This window comes from Jaculus jaculus, chromosome 7, assembly GCF_020740685.1.
Source record: "Jaculus jaculus isolate mJacJac1 chromosome 7, mJacJac1.mat.Y.cur, whole genome shotgun sequence".
In the NCBI taxonomy this organism is placed as follows: Eukaryota; Metazoa; Chordata; class Mammalia; order Rodentia; family Dipodidae; genus Jaculus; species Jaculus jaculus.
The window spans coordinates 93,373,754-93,395,624 of NC_059108.1; positions in this window are offsets into that span (position 1 = coordinate 93,373,754).

The window sequence follows — 21,871 nt, forward strand, 5'->3', positions numbered from 1 at the left end:
GTTTTTCCTCAGTTTCTTAGTGGGCACTGACCTGTAACCCCCACTTCCAGCTTGGGGCTACCATCCACAATGAGCTTTTGATCAGAGAAACCTACAAGGTTTCCCAAAACAATGACAGACTTCTGTCAGAGTACTTGATGACCCACCAAAGCCCAGTGGTAAGACCCTATTGCTGAAGACTCCATATGCAGCTGACATGTAAAATGGAATGGCATGGCTGGAAGCCAGGAGAGAGTCAGTCCCCAGACAGTCAGTGTGTCTAGTGCCAGAAGGTGCTACATGGGTGACTGGAGGAAATGACCAATATCTGTCCAAGCAACTCATTGTCTAACCTGATTAGCAACAAATAACCTGATGTGATGCCCACACAAGTGCAATAGTGGCACACAGCCATGGTGGGGAACCAACTCCTCTTGATTTGGCTAACTGATCCCCTCAGTGGTATGAGACCCATAGCTGGAGCTGGGAAACAAGTCAGAACCATACCCAAACATAAACCCACTCCCCAATATCAAGCTACCATCAATCATGGGCTACAAGAGGGCCTACACCTATCAAACTCTCTATCAAAAAAGTAATTGTTATCTCAATTTTCCAGGTGCTAACTTACTCTCCATTGGAGAATCTGCTTCTCTTTTTCAGATAGATGCAGATCCTAAGGAGAGAGCTGCCCCAACATACCTCAAAAGGGGCCTGACTGAAACTAAGGACAATTGGTGAAAAAAGCATGGGTGATGTTTTCCTGATGAACCAGATACCAGCACAAAGGGGAATGAGACCAACTCACAGAAAAATCAACTCCTACCAAATCAGAGAGCCAGAGCCTCAGAGGCCCCCAACACCTCAGCACTGAAGCAGACCAACAATGAACCCAACATGGCTCAGGGAAATTTTGCGGAAGAGGGGCAGAAAGAATGTCAGAGTCACATGTTGGGTCATGATATGTAGAGACATTTATCATGCCAATAACTGTGGACTAACTCCACAATTCACAACCCATTTACATCAACAAGGAGGGTCCAATGGGAGGGGTAGATCATGGATGTGCCTAAACAATGGTACCAAACTGCCTTCACAACCCATTTACATCAACAAGTAGGGTCCAATGGGAGGGGGTAGATCATGGATGTGCCTGAACAATGGTACCAAACTGCCTGTATTTGCTGAAAAGAAAACTAATAAATTAAATTAAAAAAAAAAAACCACAAACTAATATTGTGATGCTTTACATCAAGTGACAATGTACCTTCAACCTTGCAACATGGATTAGATAAGTTTTGTTATGTTTAGTGAAAAGGTTCTGTATTTTCAGAGGAATAAGCATTAAATTTGCAAAATAACAATTTGATTTGTTTATATTAACTTCTACATCTAAAAAATATGTGTTTTTTTCCCTATATCAACTTGGTAGAAGATAAAGTTTGATTTTTTTTGCAAATGAATTTGCACAGTATGCTAGCACAAACAAGGAGTGACATTGTCAGGATTGGGGTCCATTTAATTATCTGGCCTTTATATAGTTCCTGCTGTCTCTCTGCTCACCATCCCCTCACCGCCACCCCCCCCCACATACACACACACTCAATCACACCTTAAGCCTTTTCTCACAGGGACTAGTAATTGGCACCACACATTCAGTTGTTTTCCTGGTCCGTGGCTAGGTTAAGTGCCCAGGTTTGAATGTTTCATAGATGTAGTCAAACAATTGAGGAGCATTAACAGGGAATAGGAGAGAAAAAAAAAGGGGGGGGGGCGCAGGTAGGTGACATGTAGAGGAGACAAAAGGAAAGAAGCAGAACTTTAAGAATGGAAATGAACTGATTTGCTAATCTTCATCCCCAAATTCAAATGCACACAAGATTGCTCAGAGCAATGGAAATACTTCACTTTCTGAGAACTAACACTTAAAACAGCATAGTGGTCATCAGTAAATGAAAATACTAGTACATAAAGACACTACCCAAATAAACTAAAGTTTTGTTTGTAAACACAGCTGTCCAACAGAATTATTTTTACACTGAATTACATTTGTAGTCACTTATTTCCTTTTGCTTTTTTTGTTTGTAGAAACTTTATTTTCTTTCATTTTTTTCCTGTTTAATCTTGTCATTAAGTCTTTATAGTACTGATGTTAATTCAAATTTGTATAGGTTTAATTATCATATGTTAGATACTTCTAATTATATTGTGTCTAAGTCAGGCAATGATTCCCTGATGTTGATTTTTGAGATTGTGATCCATTTAATAGTTCATATTCAGGAAGTTGTTTTTGAGGGAAGCCCAACAGAGTGGCTATTTTTAGTGGGAGAAGGGAGAAAATTGGCATTACAGGTCATCCAGCCAGTATAGTCAAACTCCACATGCCTGTGGCCCCTTGTGTGCATGTGAGACCTTGAACATTTGTGTCACTGTGCATCTGGCTTACATGGGTCCTGGGATGTTGAGCATGAGTCCTCAGGCTTTGCAGGCAAGTGACTTAATTTCTAAGCCATCTTTCCAGCTCTTTTTTAGTAGTTTTACCAATTAACAGTTTTCTTAATAATTAATATACTGGATGCATCAGAGTCCAACGAGACAGGCAGAGTCAGTTGGAGATAATTATTAGGAGATTTGCTATAAAAATGTGGTCTGTGCATGATAGAGCTGAATTAACAGGTTTGACAACACATTAAGGTGGGAATCTTGGTATAATTTCTTTTTTTTTTAATTTTAAAACTCCTTTATTTTATAAAATTTATTTTTTATGGTAAAATTAATCCAACTATTTTACACTTTATGGCAAAAAATGAGTTTACAGGATATAAACATTTTAAGTCCACTTAAGTTTTTGTAACCATCATTCTCCATTTCTCCATTTCTTATGTTTATTGTTATCGTTAACAAGATGTTTCATAAGAATACATCATGTGTCAGTACCCTCGTTTCCCTTGTCCCAGCCCCCATTGCACTGGGGATGCTCTTCAGTGCGGTTGCAAGCATTCCTCGTGGGGTTGTAGTGTATGCATTGTGGGAGCAGTAGTCCATTATTTTGGGGGAGAATGAATATCTCTAGGCATGCTGTCTCAACCTGTGGCTTTTACAATCTTCCTGCCCCTTCTTTGGCAAAATTCCCTGAGTTGTGGTAGGTGAGTCTACTTCAGTGACAAGCTCTGAGGAGCCTCTGGATCTCTGCTTTGGTAGGTGTTGAGTATCCTCAGGGTTTGTCTCCTAACCCCTGGCACTGATTATCAGGAACAGCATGGAAGCAGCACTCTTGGTCTCCCTATTCCTCTGTAGATTCATTTTTGGCTTGGGATGAAGTGTGAGAAGTAGTTTATCTCCTCTGGTCTTGCTGTCTTCTCAAAATGAACACATTCACTAAAGGAGAGTGAAGTCAGCACAATTTAAATGTGATAAGCAGCATTAATTTAGAGAGAATTTGATGTATGTAAACCCTATTTTAGCAAAAGACTAGTGAAAGCTTGACACTGGAGAACATAATCTTTGTCTCCATCGAATTACAAGTACCTGTCTAGATGCAGTTTCTGATTCAACTTTGCATATGATTATACCAGGTCCAGTAGATGTATTATGGATTTTAAGATATCTGTAAAATATGTTCATAGCTACATAAAGTGTAATTTTTAGTTGAATTTCTGAAGATGGTATTCTAATCAACCTAAAATATCAAATGACTATCTCATATACTAAAAGAAAAAGTGTGATCCATTTCACCTGAGTGTAGTGAAACATCATTCTGTCTCTGTATTTATGTAAGAAACTGATGGCTACTAATTTATTTTGAGATGTTCATTTAGCTACAAAATGTGCTATTTTTACTAAAAATAGCTTCCTGTCTTTGTTATTTCAATATGTTGGAATTTTAATATAAGTAATGCTATTTTAGGCATCTTCATGTTGGTCTATAATATCATTTTCTTCCTCTATGCCAGCCACCAGAAATTAACCAAAAAAAAAAAAAAAAATCCAGGACTGGAGAGATTACTTAGTGGTTAAAGGCACTTCTTTTCAAAGCCTGTTTGCCTGGGTTCAACTCCCTATACTCATGGAAACCCAGATTCACAAAGGGGTTCATGCATTTGGCCTTCATTTGTAGAGACATAAGACCCTGGCATGTCCATAATCTCAGTCTCTCTTTCTCTTTCCCTCTTTCTTTTCATTCTCTCAAATAAATTAACACAAATATTTAAAAAATATTTCAGGGCTTAAGAGATGGCTAAACAGTTAAATGTGCTTTTATGCAAAGCCTAATTGCTCAATGTTTGACTTCCCAGTACCCACGTGATAATGTCAGATGCACAGGGTGGCACATTTGTCTGGAGTTCATTTGTAGTGGTAGAAGGCCCTGGTGTGACCATTCTGTCTCTATCTGTCTCCCTCTTATTGCAAATAAATACTAAATAAAATACTTTGAGAAAAAAAAAATACTTGCATCTGCCATTGTGCTAATCTATCTCCCATAAAAATATGTGTGTGTGTGCGTGTGTGTGTGTGTGTGTGTGTGTGTGTGTGTGTGTGTACTCATTTTATAGGAGATGCATGGGATTTTAGTCATTTTAACAAATAAATGTTCATGTGTTTGTCACAAGATGTATTTCATTAAAGAACCCTATACTTGGGAGAGTCTGTGCCATATCAAACAGGGACTTGGGTCTATGGAGCTCACTCCCAATTGTCCTCTTCCAGAACAAGGCCCCTTCACACACACACACACACACACGCGTGTGTGCGCGCGCGCACACACACACACACACACACACACACACACACACTGCTAGATCATTGCTTAAGGAAGGGTGCAGGAGAACTATTAAGGCCTGTATATTTCATCTGCTAGCCTGCACAGTAAGCCATCCCAGGTGGTCAGGTTACATGCCCTTCTCTCTGCTGCTTCCTGGGAAGAAAAGGTGCAAACATGGACCCAACACCAGAGATTTCTTACCTCATTTTTGCTCTGTAGCTATTGTCTGGTCCCCAGAGCAAATAGTATCTTATAAAGACTTAACATATTTAGTTTTTATATGTTATGAATAACATAAAGAATTAGCTTTCTAATAGTACTAGCTAGAAGATAAGAACTTCCACTACCTATTTTCCATATTTATATTTTTAGGACTATGAGTTTACTTGATACTGTGATATTTCTTCAATGACATTTATAGACATGTCAAAATATTACACAGAGTGACAACATTGATTTAAAAATGACTTTTTTCCAATATAGTTCTAATTTTCTATGCAATAGAATGCTATATTTATAAGTAAAATGGATTCAATTCAAAATGAGTCAAACATAAGCATTAATATTCTATGTTATCTTCAAAAGAAAATTCATCCATACTCTTAGAAAGATAAACTATATTTTAGTGCGTATTTAAGAATGCACTACTCATTGCTATATGGCAGTAGACTAGCTGAATGGCTTTGTAGTAAAATATGCATAAAGCTGGTTATCATCCCTCATCCTAATATGGATGTATGACTTCACACTCCTGCCCACTGTCACACACCAACTTATAGATTACGCACAAACCATATTTTTTTCGAATATCTACTTTTAAAGATTGTTTTCTTTTATTTATTTATTTATTGGAGAAAGGGAGAGGAGAGAAAGAGGCAGATATTGAAAGGAGAATTGACATGCCAGTATCTCCAGCCACTGCTAATGAACTCCAGAAGCCAGTACCACTATGTGCATCTTGCTTTATGTGGGTATCCAAACATTCATAGTCATGCAGCTTAATCACTAAGCCATATCTCCAGCCCTAAAGTACTTGTTATTACTGATTTACACTCCTCCTTCTTCACTATTGTGGTCATCTTTATCTTTTTAGGATTTTGGTATGATGTAACACATATTCCTTAATAATTCATAAATTGCTATGAATTTTAAATGCTAGCAAAGTAAAACATTATGACTAAATCAAAACAATTTACACACATGGTTGAATTTCCATTTTAATATCTTATTTACTTATTTGCAAGCAGAGACAGATGGGAGAGAGACAGAAAGAAAGAGAGAGAGAAAATGGGTGTACCAGGGCCTCCAGATGCATGTGCCACTTTGTGCATCTGGCTTTATATGGGTATGTAGTAATTGAACCTGTGTCATCAGACTTTGTAGGCAAGCCCGTAAACTGCTGGCCCATCATTCCAGCCCATGTGGCTGAATTTCTTTTTCTTATTTTTAAAATTATTTTTATTAGATATGGACATATTTAATATGTAAATAACACATGTTGGTACCATCCTTTCCCTCCTACATGCACCTTTTCTGAAGAGAACTTCCTCATTGGGGATGCAGATCAACCCTATAGGGATTGTGGGTCATGCATTATGGGGGTAACAGTCATTTATGGGGGAGAGGCAATGTCTCTGTGCAAAGTGTCCCAACCTGTGGCTCTAACACTCTTTCTGCCCCTACTTCTGCAAAATTACCTGAGCCATGTTGGGTACATTTTAAGCCTATTTCGGTGGAGGGCACATAGGAGCCTCTGGATCTTTGGTTTGGTAGATGTTGAGTGCCCTCAGTGTCTATCTCATTCCCCTTTGTGTGTGAGCAGATTAAATAAGAAAGAAGCACTCTGGTTCATATCTATGAGGTTTCAGCTGGGGCTGGGGTAGATTCTATTGCATCATTTATCTCCTAAGGTCTAGCTCCCCATTTGAAAAAGAGAAGCAGATTTTCCAATGGAGAGTGAAGTCAGCACCAGTTAAATCGGATAACTATTATTAATTTAGAGATAATTTAAATGGTGTACACCCTCTTATTGCCCATTATTAGTGGGAGCTTGAAAATGGCAAGCAGAATCATTATCTGGATATGATCCTAACGTGTTTCCAAGTTAGTGATATAGTTTCCTTTCCACAGGCAAATAATAATTTTGGATCTCTATCTTTGTAATGAAGGCATTTGGGGGCTATGAATTTTCCTCTTAGGAGTACCTTCATTGTGTCCCATAAGTTTTGGTAGGCTGTGTTTTCATTATCATTCAATTTTAGGAACTTCACAATTTTTATTATTTTTTTAAATTTCTTCCATGACCCATTCATTGTTTAAAAGTGTGTTGTTTAGTCTCCAGGAACTAGTAGAGTTCTTGATGTGTCTCTTGTTCATTTCTAGCTTTAAAGCATTGTGATCTAACATAATGCAGGATGTTACTTCAATTTTATGGACTTTATGAAGGCACACTTTATGGTCTAATATATGGTCAATTTTGGAGAGGGTTCTGTGAGTTGTTGAGAAGAATGAGTATTCTGTAGCATTGAGATGGACAGTTCTGTAGATGTCTAATAGATCTAGTTGATCTATGATGTGGTTTAGCTCTATTACTTGCCTTTTGAATTTCTGCTTAGATGATATGTCTATTGATGATAGTGGAGTATTGAAGTTTCCAACTATGGTGGTATTAGTGTTTATTTCTGTTTTATTGTCAAGTAGATTTTGTTTTATTTTGCCCCTCTTGTTTGGGGCATATATATTTGTGATTGTAATTTTCTCATGTTTAATCATTCCCTTGATGAATAAGAAGTTGTCTTCCTTGTTTTCTTTTCTTTTTTTTTTTTTTTGATTATTCTTTATTTGAAGTCTATTCAATCAGATATCAGTATACCAAGACACACTTGTTTTTTATTTCCATTTTCCTAGAATATCATTTTCCAACCAATCACTACTTGGGGTCATCTATCTTTAGTAGTAAGGTGAATTTCTTGAAGACAACATATAGAAGGGTCCAGTTTTTGATACACCCTGATAACCTGTGTCTTTTGGTGGGTGAGTTAAGACCATTAATGTTTAAGGTTATTACTGTGAAGTTTGAATAAAACCCTAATATTATGATGTGTTTTATGGGGCTTGGTGCTTTTCTTGTGTTATGGACTGTATTGAGTCTGGTCTATTTTGGTTATTTTGTTTTTGTTGACTCTGAGATTGGTTGTTTGAATGTTCTGTCTGAAGTATTCCCTCAAGTATTATTTGTAGGTTTGGCTTTGTGCTGATAAAGTTATACACTTTAATTTCTTTCATGGCAAGTTTTCCTTTCACCACCTATTTTTGGGGGAGGGAAGTACAGTTTATTTATTTATTTATTTTTCATGGAAAGACAAGCTTCAGTTGAAAGCCACAGTATTTTAGACTTTGAAGCATTGCATTCCAGGGCATTCTGGCTTTCAGGGTTTCCATAGAGAAATCTAATGTAATTCTAATGGAACTGGCTTTGGAAGTTGTGAATTGCTTCTTTCCCTCTTCCTTTTAACACTTTCTCATTGTTTTCATTGATAAGAGTTTTAACTATGATGTGTATTGGAGAGTTTCTTCTATGGTCCTACCTATTTGGTGTTCTGTGGGCTTCTTGTATATGGATGGGTCTCTCTTTTGATAGTTTTAAATCTTCAATAATTTTCTTGAATATGATCTCTGTGACTCTGGCCTAGATTTTCTCTCCTTCTGGTGTACCCATGAGCCATATGTTTGGTCATTTTAGGTTATTGCACAGTTTCCTCATTTTGTGTTCACTTGATTTTTTGAACTTAGAAAAGTATTTGGAGACTTCTGGACAATATGGCGACTGCCTAGCTGTGCTGCAAATCCATGGGAAAGAAAGGCAAGACATTAAGGGTTTTGTGGGTCTTCTTATCAGTGGGGGAGCATGGGGGGGGCAGGGAATCATGGATCCCCTCGTGGGTGGGTAGACCACCCCTAACACCAATTAGCCATTGCACCCCACCACTGCAGCCCAATGCCCCCTTAGCCACCGCACACGCCTCTGTGCTCTGATTGTGCACCAATTGATCCTTGGGTGAGGAAGGTTAAACTGCTCTACACACTTGCCCATATTACTGTTCAGCAAGCTCAGTCCCACAGCAACTGTCACGCAAGCCCAGACTGTGACTCTCGCTTGCACCAGCTCAGGCGCCCTCCACTACCACACCCACTGTCCTACATTCTCCTGTGGTGCGGGAGCACAGACTATTTCTAGGTCCCAGTGTTCCCAGCCAGAGTTTGGGCTGCTTCAGGGCTTGGTACCTCAGTCCCCCTCCAAGCTCGAATGTAGGCAGCTTTGGCGCATTGCCACTTGAGAATTCAGGCAATTTTGTTGCCCCTATCAGGCCACAGATAGGTAGCTTGGCAAGTGGGAGCCAAAGGCCAGGCTGCATGGCAACTGACCCAGGCTGCCTCAGATTCCCATTGTGCTAGAGACAAGGCTGATCCGCCCACCTACCTGTCCATACACTGTCATGGGCAGACCACAATGCAAAAGAAATAACATGAAAAATCAAATGCAAGGAAACCCAGTTAGACCACCCAGTCCTACAAGGAATGCATATAACCAAAACATAAAAGAGTTATTAGGATGAGAACATCAAACTGAAGCTATGAGCAATGCAACCCTGACCAACCTACTGGTGGAACTTGCAAGAAAGCAACAAAGGACCGATAATCATGTGGATGCTACCATCACTAAGCTAGAATAATTTGATAAGAGATTGGAAGGAGTGCAAAGGGTTTTAAGAGTTTGAGGGAGAGTGAAAAAAAAGTGGACTTGAAAATCAGCTGGCCATACTAAATGAATACACAAAGAAATGCAAGGATGAATTCCAAGAATCATAAAGAAATTCAGAAAATGATGTGAAAAGGGAGCTTGATAGAGTGATCAAAATGATACATAGAACAGTAGTAGAAAATGCAAACTTCATTGAATAAGTCCAAAACACTCTAGAGGCTCTCAAGAATAGAGTCAGTGAAGTGGAGGGTAGAAACTCTGATCTGGAAGACAAGATGGAAGAAACAGTTTGAAAGTTCAAAAACTTCAGTAAGTTCAAAAGTTCCTGTGAATAGAACATGAAGGAATTGTGGGATACACTTAAATGTCCTAATATCAGAATCACTGGAATATTAGAAGGAGAATTTCAGACCCAAGGCATGGAGAACATATTTAACAAAATAATTGAAGGAAACTTCCCCAGTCTCTTAAAAGACAGGCCCATCATGATACAAGAATCCAATTGAACTCCAAACAGACTGGACCAAAGGAGAAACTCTCCAAGAAATATTCTCATTAAGACTTTAAACATTGACACCAAAGAGAAACTCTTAAAAGCAGCTAGGGAAAAACAATGCACCACTTTCAAAGGTTACCCCATCAGAATTCCTTCCGATTTCTCCATGGAAACCCTGAAAGCTAGAAAGGCCAGGAGTGAAACTCTCCAAAGTCCAAGAACCTATAGATTCCAATCCAAACTACTCTACCTGGCCAAAGTATCCCTCATAATAGAAGGTGAAAGAAAAACTTCCCATGACAAAACTCAGCTTTACAATTATATGAAAACAAAACCAAACCTACAGAGATTGTTTCAGGAAATTATCCACAAAGAAGAAACAAATAACCAAACTCAAATGCCTACAAGAAGCAGATCACAACAACCAAACCCAGAGTAGGCACAAAAAAACTTCAGCCCGTGAAAACACCAATACACATCTAACACCAGAATATGGCAGGGATCAAATCAAATCTCAAAGTCATTACCCTTAATATTAATGGCCTTAATTCACCCAACAAGAGACACAAGCTAATAGGATGGATCAAAAAGTTAGACTTCTCAGGCTGGAGAGATGGCTTAGCGATTAAGCGCTTGCCTGTGAAGCCTAAGGACCCCGGTTCAAGGCTTGGTTCCCCAGGACCCACGTTATCTAGATGCACAAGGGGGCATATGCATCTGGAGTTTGTTTGCAGAGGCTGGAAGCCCTGGCGCGCCCATTCTCTCTCTCCCTCTATCTGTCTTTCTCTCTATGTCTGTCACTCTCAAATAAATAAATAAGTAAATAAATAAATAAATAAAATTAAGAGAAATTAAAAAAAAAAAAGTTAGACTTCTCAATCTGTTGTCTTCAAGAAGCCCACCTTACCATTAAAGACAGACACCTCCTCAGGGTGAAAGGGTGGAAAACAATATTCCAAGCAAATGGGAATAAGAAAAAAGCAGGTGTAGCTATATTAATAGCAGATAAAATAGACTTCAAATCAAAAATAATCAAAAAAGTCAAAGAAAGCTACTTCCTACTCATCAAGGGAACATTCCCCCAAGAGGATATTACAATCAAAAAATTGTATGCACCAAACACAGGGGCACCACAGTTCATAAAACAAAACCTACTTGACAATAAAACAGAAATAACCACCAACACCATCATAGCTGGGGACTTCAAAACAACATTATCAGTAATAGGCAGATCATCCAAACAGAAACTCAACAGGGAAGTAAGAGAGCTCAACAAAACAATAGAGAACTTAGACCTAACAGACATCTACAGAATTTTCCATCCCAAATTCACAGATTACACATTCTTCTCAGCAGCCCATGGAACATTCTCTAAAATAGACCATATACTGGATCACAAAAACTGCCTGCACATATTTAGGAAAATTGACACAATTCCTTGCATGATATCAGATCACAATGCTATATTGCTAGAAATCAACAAAAAAGACCCGCCAAGAATCCCAGTGGTACCTGGAAACTGAACAGCACAATTTTAAACAATAAATGGATAGTGGATGAAATTAAAAAGGAAATTGCAAAATTCCTGGAATTGAATGACAATGAGAACACATCATATCAAAACCTATGTGACACAATGAAGGTGGTTCTCAGGGGAAAATTCATAGCACTCAATGCCTTCATAAAAAAGACAGAAAGATCCCAAATCAGTAACCTATCCATCCATCTAAAGGCACTGAAAAAAAAAAAAAAAAAAAAAAAAAAAAAGAGAAATCTAACCCAAAGATCTCCAGAAGGAAAGAAATAATTAAAATTTGAGCAGAAATTAATGAATTAGAAACCAAGGAAACAATTAAGGCAATTGACAAAGCAAAGAGCTGGTTCTTTGAAAAAATAAACAAGATTGACAAACCCCTGGCCAATTTAATGAAGCAAAAAAAGGAGAAGCTTCAAATTAACATAATTAAAAATGAAAAAGGGAGATCACTACAGACATAAGTGAAATTGGAAGAATCATCATGACTTATTTCAAAAATCTCTGTTCCACAAAACTGGATAATGTGGAGGAGATGGATAAATTCCTGGATGCATACCATCTATCAAACCTAAACTCCGAGCAGATTAATCACCTCAATGAACCCATCACACTCAAGGAGATTGAAAAAGTAATAAAAAAAACTCCCCAAAAAGAAGAGTCCAGGACCAGATGGCTTCTCAGCTGAATTCTATCAAACATTCATGGAAGAACTCAAACCAATCTTCCTCAAACTGTGCCACACAATTGGAGAACAGCAAAAGCTACCCAATTCTTTTTAAGAAGCTAGTATCATAGTATCACCCTAATTCCAAAACCAGGCACAGATACCATAAGAAAAGAAAACTACCAGCCTATTTCCCTAATGAACTTAGATGCAAAGATCCTGAAGAAAATCCTTGCAAACTGAATCTAACAACACATCAAAAGCATTATCCACCTTGACCAAGTGGGATTTATCCCAGGAACACAAGGGTGTTTCAACATATGGAAATCTGTCAATGTAATACACCACATAAACAATGGTACTGCCAAACTGGATAACCACATGCAGAAAACTCAAACTTGACCCACAGAATTCACCATGCACTACACTCAAATCCAAATGGATCAAGGACCTCAATATAAGACCAGAAACTCGAATACTATGGGAAGAAAATTTAGGAAGTACTTTCCATGATATACAAATGAAAAAAGACTTCCTAAACAAAACCCCAGTAACTCACTATCTTAAACAGTCCCTCACCCAATGGGATCACATGAAGCTGAAGTTGCCTTACACAAAAGCATGCAATAAGCAAAGCCAATAGATTACCCACAGAATGGGAGAAAATATTTGCAGGTTATTCAACTGATAGAGGCCTGATCTCTAGAATATACAAAGAACTCAAAAATCTAAACAGTAGGAAGTCAAACAATGCACTCACAAAATGGCGCAAAGAGCTGAACAGGCAGTCCACAGAGGGAGAAACACAAATGGCAAACACACACTTACGAAAATGTTCATCATCCCTAATCATCAGAGAAATACAAATTAAAACAACTATGAGATTCCACCTTACCCCAATAAGGATATCAAGCATCAAAAAATCAAACAAAAATAAATGCTGGTGAGGATGTGTAGAAGTAGGAACACTGATCCACTGTTGGTGGGAATGTAGGATGGTCCAACTACTTTGGAAAGCAATATGGAGACTCCTTAAAAAGCTGACTATAGAGATACCAACAGACCCAGTTATACCCTTAATGGGCATCTACCCTATAACCTTCAAACCACAGGCCAGAGAGATTTTCTCAACCATGTTTGTAGTGGCTCAATTCATAATAGCTAAGAGCTGGAATCAATCCAGATGTCCATCACTAGAAGAATGGATAACTAAGATGTGGTGTATCTACACAATGGAATTCTATACAGCAGTAAGAAAAAATGATACAAAGAAATTTGAGGAAAAATAGTTGAACCTGGAACAGATTATTCTCAGTGAACTTACCCAATCACAGAAAAAAAAAAAAAAATCACCACATAGTCCCACTCATCTTTAGCACCTAACCTGAATCTACTCATGATACCTTACATACCCAGCAAGCATCTCATCAACTAGACACTAGTATGGATGGGGAGGTAGGGGAAGGCATTGAAGGGGTGGGAAACACTAATCTAGACCCAAACGACAATGGTACCATAAAATTCTACTTCCTAAAAGGTGGACAAAATGGTTGAACGTTCATCAGGCCCTTTACAGGAAACACCTGAACCATAAGACACTGGAGAGGGTAGGATCAAGTCTAACCTAAACCTTCTACATCTTCCCTCCTTCCCTCTCCTTCTCACTCTCTCTCTCTCTCTCTCTCCTCTCTATTTCTTGTATGTTAGTTATATTTTTCCTTATTTTCTTAGTGGGCACTGACCTGTAACTCATGTGTCTATCATCCACTATGAGCTTTTGATCAGAGAAACCTACAAGGTTTCCTAAAAGAATGATAGATTTCTGTCAGAGTACTTGATGACCCAGCAAAGGTTAGTGGTAAGACCCTGTTGCTGAAGACACCATATGCAGCTGACACGTAAATTGTAACTGCATGGCTGGAAGCCAGGAGAGAGTCAGTCCCCAGACAGTCAGCGTATCTAGTGCCAGAAGGTGCTACATGGGCGACTGGGGGGAATGACCAATATCTGTCCAAGCAACTCATGGTCTATCCTACTTATCAACAAATAACGGGTTGTGATGCCCACACAAGTGCAATAGTGGCACACAGCCATGGTGGGGAACCAACTGCTCTTGATTTGGCTAACTGATCCCCTCCGTGGTATGGGACCCATAGCTGGAGCTGGGAAACAAGTCAGAACCCTATCGAAACATAAGCCCTCTCTCCAATATCAAGCTACCACCAATCATGGGCTACAAGATGGCCTACACACATTAAACTCTATTAAAAAAAGTAAGTGTTATTTCATTTGTCCTGGAGCTAACTACTCTCTGTTGGTGAATCTGCTTCTCTTTTTCAGATAGATGCAGATCCTAAGGAGAGAGCTACTCCATCATTCTTCAAAAGGGCCCTGGCTGAAACTAAGGAAAATTGGCAAAACAAGCAAGGGTGCTGTTTTCCTGATAAACCAGATACCAGCACAAGAGTGAAGGAGAACAACACAGAGAAAAATCAACACCTACCAGATCAGACAGCCAGAGCATCAAAGGCCCCCAACACCTCCTCACTGAAGCAGACCAAAAATGAACTCAACATTGCTCAGGAAAATTTTGTGGAAGAGGGGGTGGAAAGAATGTCAGAGCCACATGTTGGGTCAGGATATGGAGAGACATTTATCATATCAATAACTGTGGGCTAACTCCACAATGCATGACCCATATACCTCAACAAAAAAGGGCAAATGGGGAGGGGGTAGGTCACAGATGAGCCTAATAATGGTCCCAAACTCCCTGTAATTGCTGAATACAAAACTAATTAAAAATACACACACACACACACACACACACACACATATTAAAAAAATAAAAAGAAAAGTGCACTTTCATATGGATAGATGCTAATATCCCTTATGGAATTTTGTCAGTGAAGCAGATTGCGCAATGTTTTTTGAAATGTATGCTTAGACAATATATGTTTAGTCAAAAAAGAAGAAGAAGAAGAAGAAGAAGAAGAAGAAGAGAAGAGAAGAGAAGAAGAAGAGAAGAGAAGGAGAAGAGAAGGAGAAGGAGAAGGAGAAGAAGAAGGAGAAGAAAGAAAGAAAGAAAGAAAGAAAGAAAGAAAGAAAGAAAGAAAGAAAGAAAGAAAGAAAGAAAGAAAGAAAAGTGTTTGGCATCCCAATCAATTTCTTCTGTCCTATCTTACAGGTCAGAGGTTCTGTCTTCCACATGAGTAACTGTGTTTGTTAGTGGTTCTAGAGAGGTTGTCATAAATTCTATTTGACTTTTGTTTTTTGTTGTGATGTTTTCTATTGTGTCTATCTCTTCTGAGGTATGACTTCAATTCAAATTCTGATTTTCTTGATGCTTCTCGTAGTTCATTCTTGCATTTGACCAAGTCTTCATTAAGCTTAATCAACCAGTTGTTGAGGTCTTCCATTTCTTGACCTACCTTCAATTTATTCATACCTCTTTGGAGGCTTGTAACATTTTATTCCATCAAGTTAAGCCTACTATCAAAAGCTGAATGCTCTAGGAGATGATTCTATTCAATTTCATTGATTTGATAGTTGATTCTTTGATCATTTGCTTCATGATCACTGATTTCTTTTTTGAATTAGGGTCTCATTGGATGTTATGTTTTCATTTTGGGAATGAATTTCTGTTTATTTCTCTGGGAACTTTTGTAGTAGGACTAAGGCATCCTTGGTGGAGATCACTCACTTTTCCAACATTTGTTGGCTTTTTTGCATTGTTGTCTACCCATTTTAGGAAGACTATTTTATTGAGCAGAAAGCAAGTTTGTGTCCTTTGGCCCTTTTACCTTCTGACTCAGGTGAACAGGGCTGTTGGTTCTTAGTGCCCAGTTAAGATAGCAGAGCAAATGGCCCAACTCTATAGCTCACACAGAGACCAGGCCTCCCTGAGCAAGGCACAGTGGGATCTACCAGGACAAGGAGACTAGGAGGAGTAATGGAAGAAGGTTCTGGCCTACTTCATCCTGAGCCCTCCTGGACATGTGCAGGCAACCTTGACTGGAGAGGAGGGAGGAACCCCCCCCCCCATACTGACCAGGCAGGGAACTCAGACCTGGGGCTATGGGCTATTATATCTATTTTAACCATGGCTAATCCTCCAACAAGAAAATTTAAAGTCCTACTTAATGAAAAATAAATAAATAACCTAGCAATATCCCTAACCAGTAACACAAAAGAGCACTATAAGAAAAAGTTCAAGATACTGGCACAAGAATACTCATGTTTCCTCTTCCCCTCCTCTCCCTCCTCCCTGTGACTTAGGCTTTGTGTTGCTTTGTTTTTCCTTTTGATGACTAGCTGTTTGAAAGCTGGGGATACATAAGGAAATTGCTAGGTGTTTGTTAGGCACTGGGGTAACAGGGGTAGAAGGGACATCGTTCTGCTATAAGGCTAGGGTCTTCTGTGGGACATTGGACTCTCCCTGCCACAGTTGCCCTAGATAATGACTTAGGGCTTCCCATCTATATTCATCCCACCTTAAACTTGATTATGATAAGGAACACCTTAGGCCTTCAGCCAAGTCCCTAAGTCCTTAGAACATTTTTATAATTTGGATTTTCATATAGATATGTGTAACACAGGTACGCACATATAAGAACATACATGCCTCCTGATCCATTACCCAACATGACCCTCCTTTCCTTTGTCCCTATCTCACAACACACACACACACACACACACACACACACACACACACGCGCCCGCGCACACACACCTTTCAGCAGGTGATAGTTATCTTAGACATCATCCTCCCAGGCAAAAGTCCCAGGCTCCTCCTCCTTTCTGATAATGTAGCCTCTTGGTGCCCAGGGTAAGTTGGAGGAGAATCAGGAACCGAGAAGCAGAGGACTGACAAAGGCCTTCCTCTGTCACTCGGGGTCTTCGTGGTGGTATGCAAAGCTGGTCCTCTGACTCCTGTTTGCCTCCTCCAGGCCAGTGGGCTTTGGGGCCGGTTATTGGCAGCTGTGAGCTCCAGACGCTGCTGCTCCGTGTTGCGCTTTCGCTTTGGGAAGTCTTTTTCTTATTTATAGTACTGTGCTTCCAGGGAAAGCAGTAATTTGTGTATCCATGTGCGTGTGCATGTGTGCACATACCCAAGTGTGCATGTGAGTGTGTAAATATTCTGCGCAGGTCAAACCCTTAGAAGAGTTGCCTCTCGAATCTTCCAGAGATATCACTTGTTACAGCTTTTGTTTAAACCTTTATCAATCCCTAGCTTTTTTATTTGCCCTCTAAGGAGAGTTCATGTCTGCAGTCTTCCTGCTAGTGACTCTCAGAGTCTATTTCTGACTTTTATTCTTCTCTTTTCTCTGTCTTCCAGTCATATTTCCACATGGGATGCATCAATTTTATTCCCAGTGTCCTATGAAAAGGAGTCAGGCTACTCTCTTCCCATGAATAGTACTCAGTAACAAAGCAATTGCATTTTTTTGTTGTTGTTGTTGTTTTTTTTTTTTTTTTTTTTTTTTTGGTTTTTCGAGGGTCTCACTCTGGTCCAGGCTGACCTGGAATTAACTCTGTCATCTCAGGGTGGCCTCAAACTCATGGCAATCCTCCTACCTCTGCCTCCGGAGTGCTGGGATTAAAGGTGTGTGCCACCACGCCCCGCTACCAATTGCATTTTAGTTGGTCAGTACTCCTACCCATTCCTCAGATCCCTTCCAGTTAAAGCCCTTCCTTCCTACCACCATGTGTTTCTGTTTTCCTTTTTGTTTGATTGTTCCACTGCCCTTCCTCACCCTACCACCCTCTGATTGTAATGTAAAATTCTTTGACCATGTCAAAAAATTATTTAAAATGCAGATATTTTGACCTTTAAAAAAACAAAGAAAAAGTTCAACAAGGTGCAAAAAAAGAAAAAGTAAAAGAAAAATAGAATAAGAGACAAAGGAAAAACCTTTCAAATCCTGCTTGACAATTAACTTTATAAGTACTATAATATGAAATGTTATCTACATATTCAATTTAATCCTTTTTAAACTTCCAAGGACATTCCTCACTGAACTGGAAAAAAGTCTAAGAATTTATAAGTAAACAAGAACACAATGAACAACCAAAGCAATTCTAAAGAGAGAGAACACACATGGAGATATCACACTACCGAATCTCAAGTTATTCCATGGAGTAATAATGAGATTTAAAGCATGTCACTGCTACCAAAAACAACACATAGACCCAATGGAAAGGAATAGAGGACCTTGAAATAAACCCACACACCTTGGGCCTCCTATTTTTTAAAATATATTTCTATTGATCTATTTATTTGAGGCGAGAGAGAGAGAGGGAGAGAGAATGTTCATGCCAGGACTTCCTGCCACTGCAAAGGAACTCCAGATGCATGTGCTATTTTATGCATACATGGTTACTGGTGAATTTAACCTGGGCCCTGAGAATTTACAAGCCAGCACCTTTAGTGACTTAGTATCTCACCAGCCCCACCTAATCTTTGACAAATGAGCCCAAAATATTCACTGGGGAAAGAGGCAACCAATTCAACAAAGGCTGCTGGAAAAACCAACTTTGCTTCATGGGGAGCAGCTTAGCAGTTAAGTGTGCTTCATACTCAATCATGTGGGCCTGGGCTATCCAGTTCCAAATCTCAAGAACCCACAGCTAGGCATGGCCACATACATCTGTAATCCTAGTCATATAGGGAAGGCGTGCAAGAGAAAGTCAGAGCTCATACAAACCTCAGACAGCTGCAGGATCAGGAAAAGATCGTCTTAGTCAAGAACATAGAAGACAGAGGGAGCAGGACAAGCAAATCTGTGCTCTGACCACTGCAAGTGAGTACACTCCTCCATAAGACTGTGCACATGGGAGTAAAGGGTGCATATGTATGCTGTGAATATGACACACACACACACACACACACACACCTTACCACAGCACACATGCATACACACACTACACACACACACACACACACACACACACACACACACACAAATGAACAAACTGGATGTCCACCTGCAGATGAATGGAAATAGATTCCTATCTTTCAGTAAAAATATCAATTTAAAATGGATGAAAGCACAGAAGATACATGCTATTCCTTGGTGCCAATTTGGGTGAGTTTTCTAGGGAATGAGAGTCATCCTGAGGTCCCATGTTTCTCACTGCTGTTTAGTAATTTCCTCAGCACTGAAATATTCCCTCGTGAAAGCAGTCAGGACATCAACACATCTGGGAGAATTGAAATGTAAAAGGTTTCATGACCACTTCTGCATGACTACATGACCACTTTTCAAGTTTATAGGCATGATAAACAGCTGCTGAGGGGCAGAATTTGACTAGTGTTACTTAACAATTCCTTGAGAGTGGGTGGAGGAGCTCAGATGACTCAAGAAGTCAACAATTCTGGGAAATATCTCTCCCTAAGTCAAAATGAAGGAGAAACAACTGTTTAGGAGGAGACTCTTTTACTGATATGTGTGAAAGTCATGTACTATGCTCAAGACTCTCCACACAGCAGAGCTGCCTACAGGTTAGGCAGTATTCCAGAGATGCAACTTCCCTGAATCATAACCTATGGTTGGGCTTTTTCTTGTTTTAGTGATGTATCTCTCTTTGAGTCATCCATGTTCTGTAAGTGGTAAGCCCTCACTATAATACTGACAAAGGGGCATCCAGGGAGATAACTGTCGCACAGAGAGCCATATCCAAGGAGCTATGAGAAGGTCATCATCTGGTATGGGATGAGACTTTTTGATGGTGCACGTGCTTTGGGGAACCCATTTTCCTGTTATTAACCCCTTACCTGCTCTATAAGAGTAACCCCAATAACCTCATTGGTTCACCAAAACTGGTCTGGTTGCAACCACACTCACTTTGATTTTTCCTCTTTGTCCTATCTAAGGTGAATAAACTGTGTTCACATCACCCCAGGGAAAAAGTTTCCTGGGCAGTCTTCAATATTTGACAGTAGTTCACACATCAAAAGAATAATAGATTCTTTATTCTTGAGTCAAATATGAATGACCATGGTCTGAGGACATGGATTCAGGTTACCCTCAAATAATGTTTCACTGTGGATATTGTTCTATGAGATTTCATCAGTTGAAGAACAAAATAAGTCATAAATCAAGCCACTCTCCAAATAAACTACTGGGCGACAAGGATGCGTGTATTATCGAAAACTGCTATATAATTTTGATATGCTTTAATGGCATTCTTAGCGTTTGGACTGGATTTGATGGTCAAAAAGTTGTTAGATCAGAGTGAACTATGACTGGTTTTCAAACAGACTAAAAGTAGCCCAAATTACTTTGGTTTCTGGCCTATTCCATTTTTATTCTCCACAGTCAGAGAGTTAAGTCTTTTGGCCTTGTATTTTTAGCACAGGTATGGCTGTTCTTTTTTTTTTTTTTCTGGGAAATTCCATTTGCAGTACAAGGTTTTAACTATAGTCCTCATGCTAGACATTACCTTTCTTGAATTAGTCATCTTGGATAACAATAAATAATGGCCTTAAGCCTTTATCTCAGCATTACTCCTGTACTTTTGCCCCAGGTAATTGTAGATTTACTCTGCATTTCCATGCACACTAATTTTGTTTCACTTAGTTTAGATTACAGAAAAATTTCCAGTCCTTTAGAAATAATTGCTGTGCAAGAGCTCAGTCTCAATATTGTTACCATAATTCATCATCATGGTAGTATTTTCAGTTAGTCACATTGGTATTTATATTCTATTTATATATTTAATTGTTAAGTTTCCCCCACTTGTCCCATCTGAGAGTTCTGGATTGTTTCATTTGCTGTCTTTATTATTCTTTTTTTTTTAAATATTTTATCTTTATTTATTTATTTGAGAGAGAGAGAGAGAGAGGCAGATAGAGATAGATATAGAGAGAGAGTGTGAGCATGCCAGGACCTCTAGCCACTGTAAATGAACTCCAGATGCATGTGCCACCCCATGCATCTGGCTTACATGGGTCCTGGGGAATCAAACTGTAGTCCTTTGGCTTTGTAGGCAAATGCCTTAACCACTAAGCCATCTCTCCAGCCCATGTCTTTCTTATTCTTGAGAAACACCAAGTATTTGTAGAATGTTATGAAATCTGTGAATGCCTCATAGTCATTTCATAATTAAACTGGGATTATGTGTTTTTATAGAGCATACCACTGCAGAGGTGAAGTTGTTTTCTTATCCTATCTTATCAAAGAGTCTGTAATATATACAAAACATACTAATGATAGTAACATATATTTTACAGTTGTAAAGTGACTGATCATTTTCTTCTATCTTTGGAATCATTATAACTAGTTCACTTTCAAGTACATTAAGTATAGGGATTAGGATTACAAAATGGGAAAATTGTATCTCGGAAAAGTATTAGAATTGTTCAAAAAGAAATATTTGTTTTTTCTTCTTATTAATCAAGCAAAAATTTATTTTGGCAGTAGGGCTTATGAATTATCATTTTATACTCTGATTTATAATTCATTATGACCTATATTTTGTAGTTCAAATTATTCAGGCTCTGACTATTGAATTCTTTGTTAAGTTGTCCCCATTTACATATGACATGCATCTTTGTTTCCTGAGTATTTACTTGCTTATTGATAATACAAGACTCTACTGTGTATTATATTCTCCTTCCCCAATTGCAGAAGCTTACATTTACCAAAGAAGTCCTATTCTTTTTACTTATA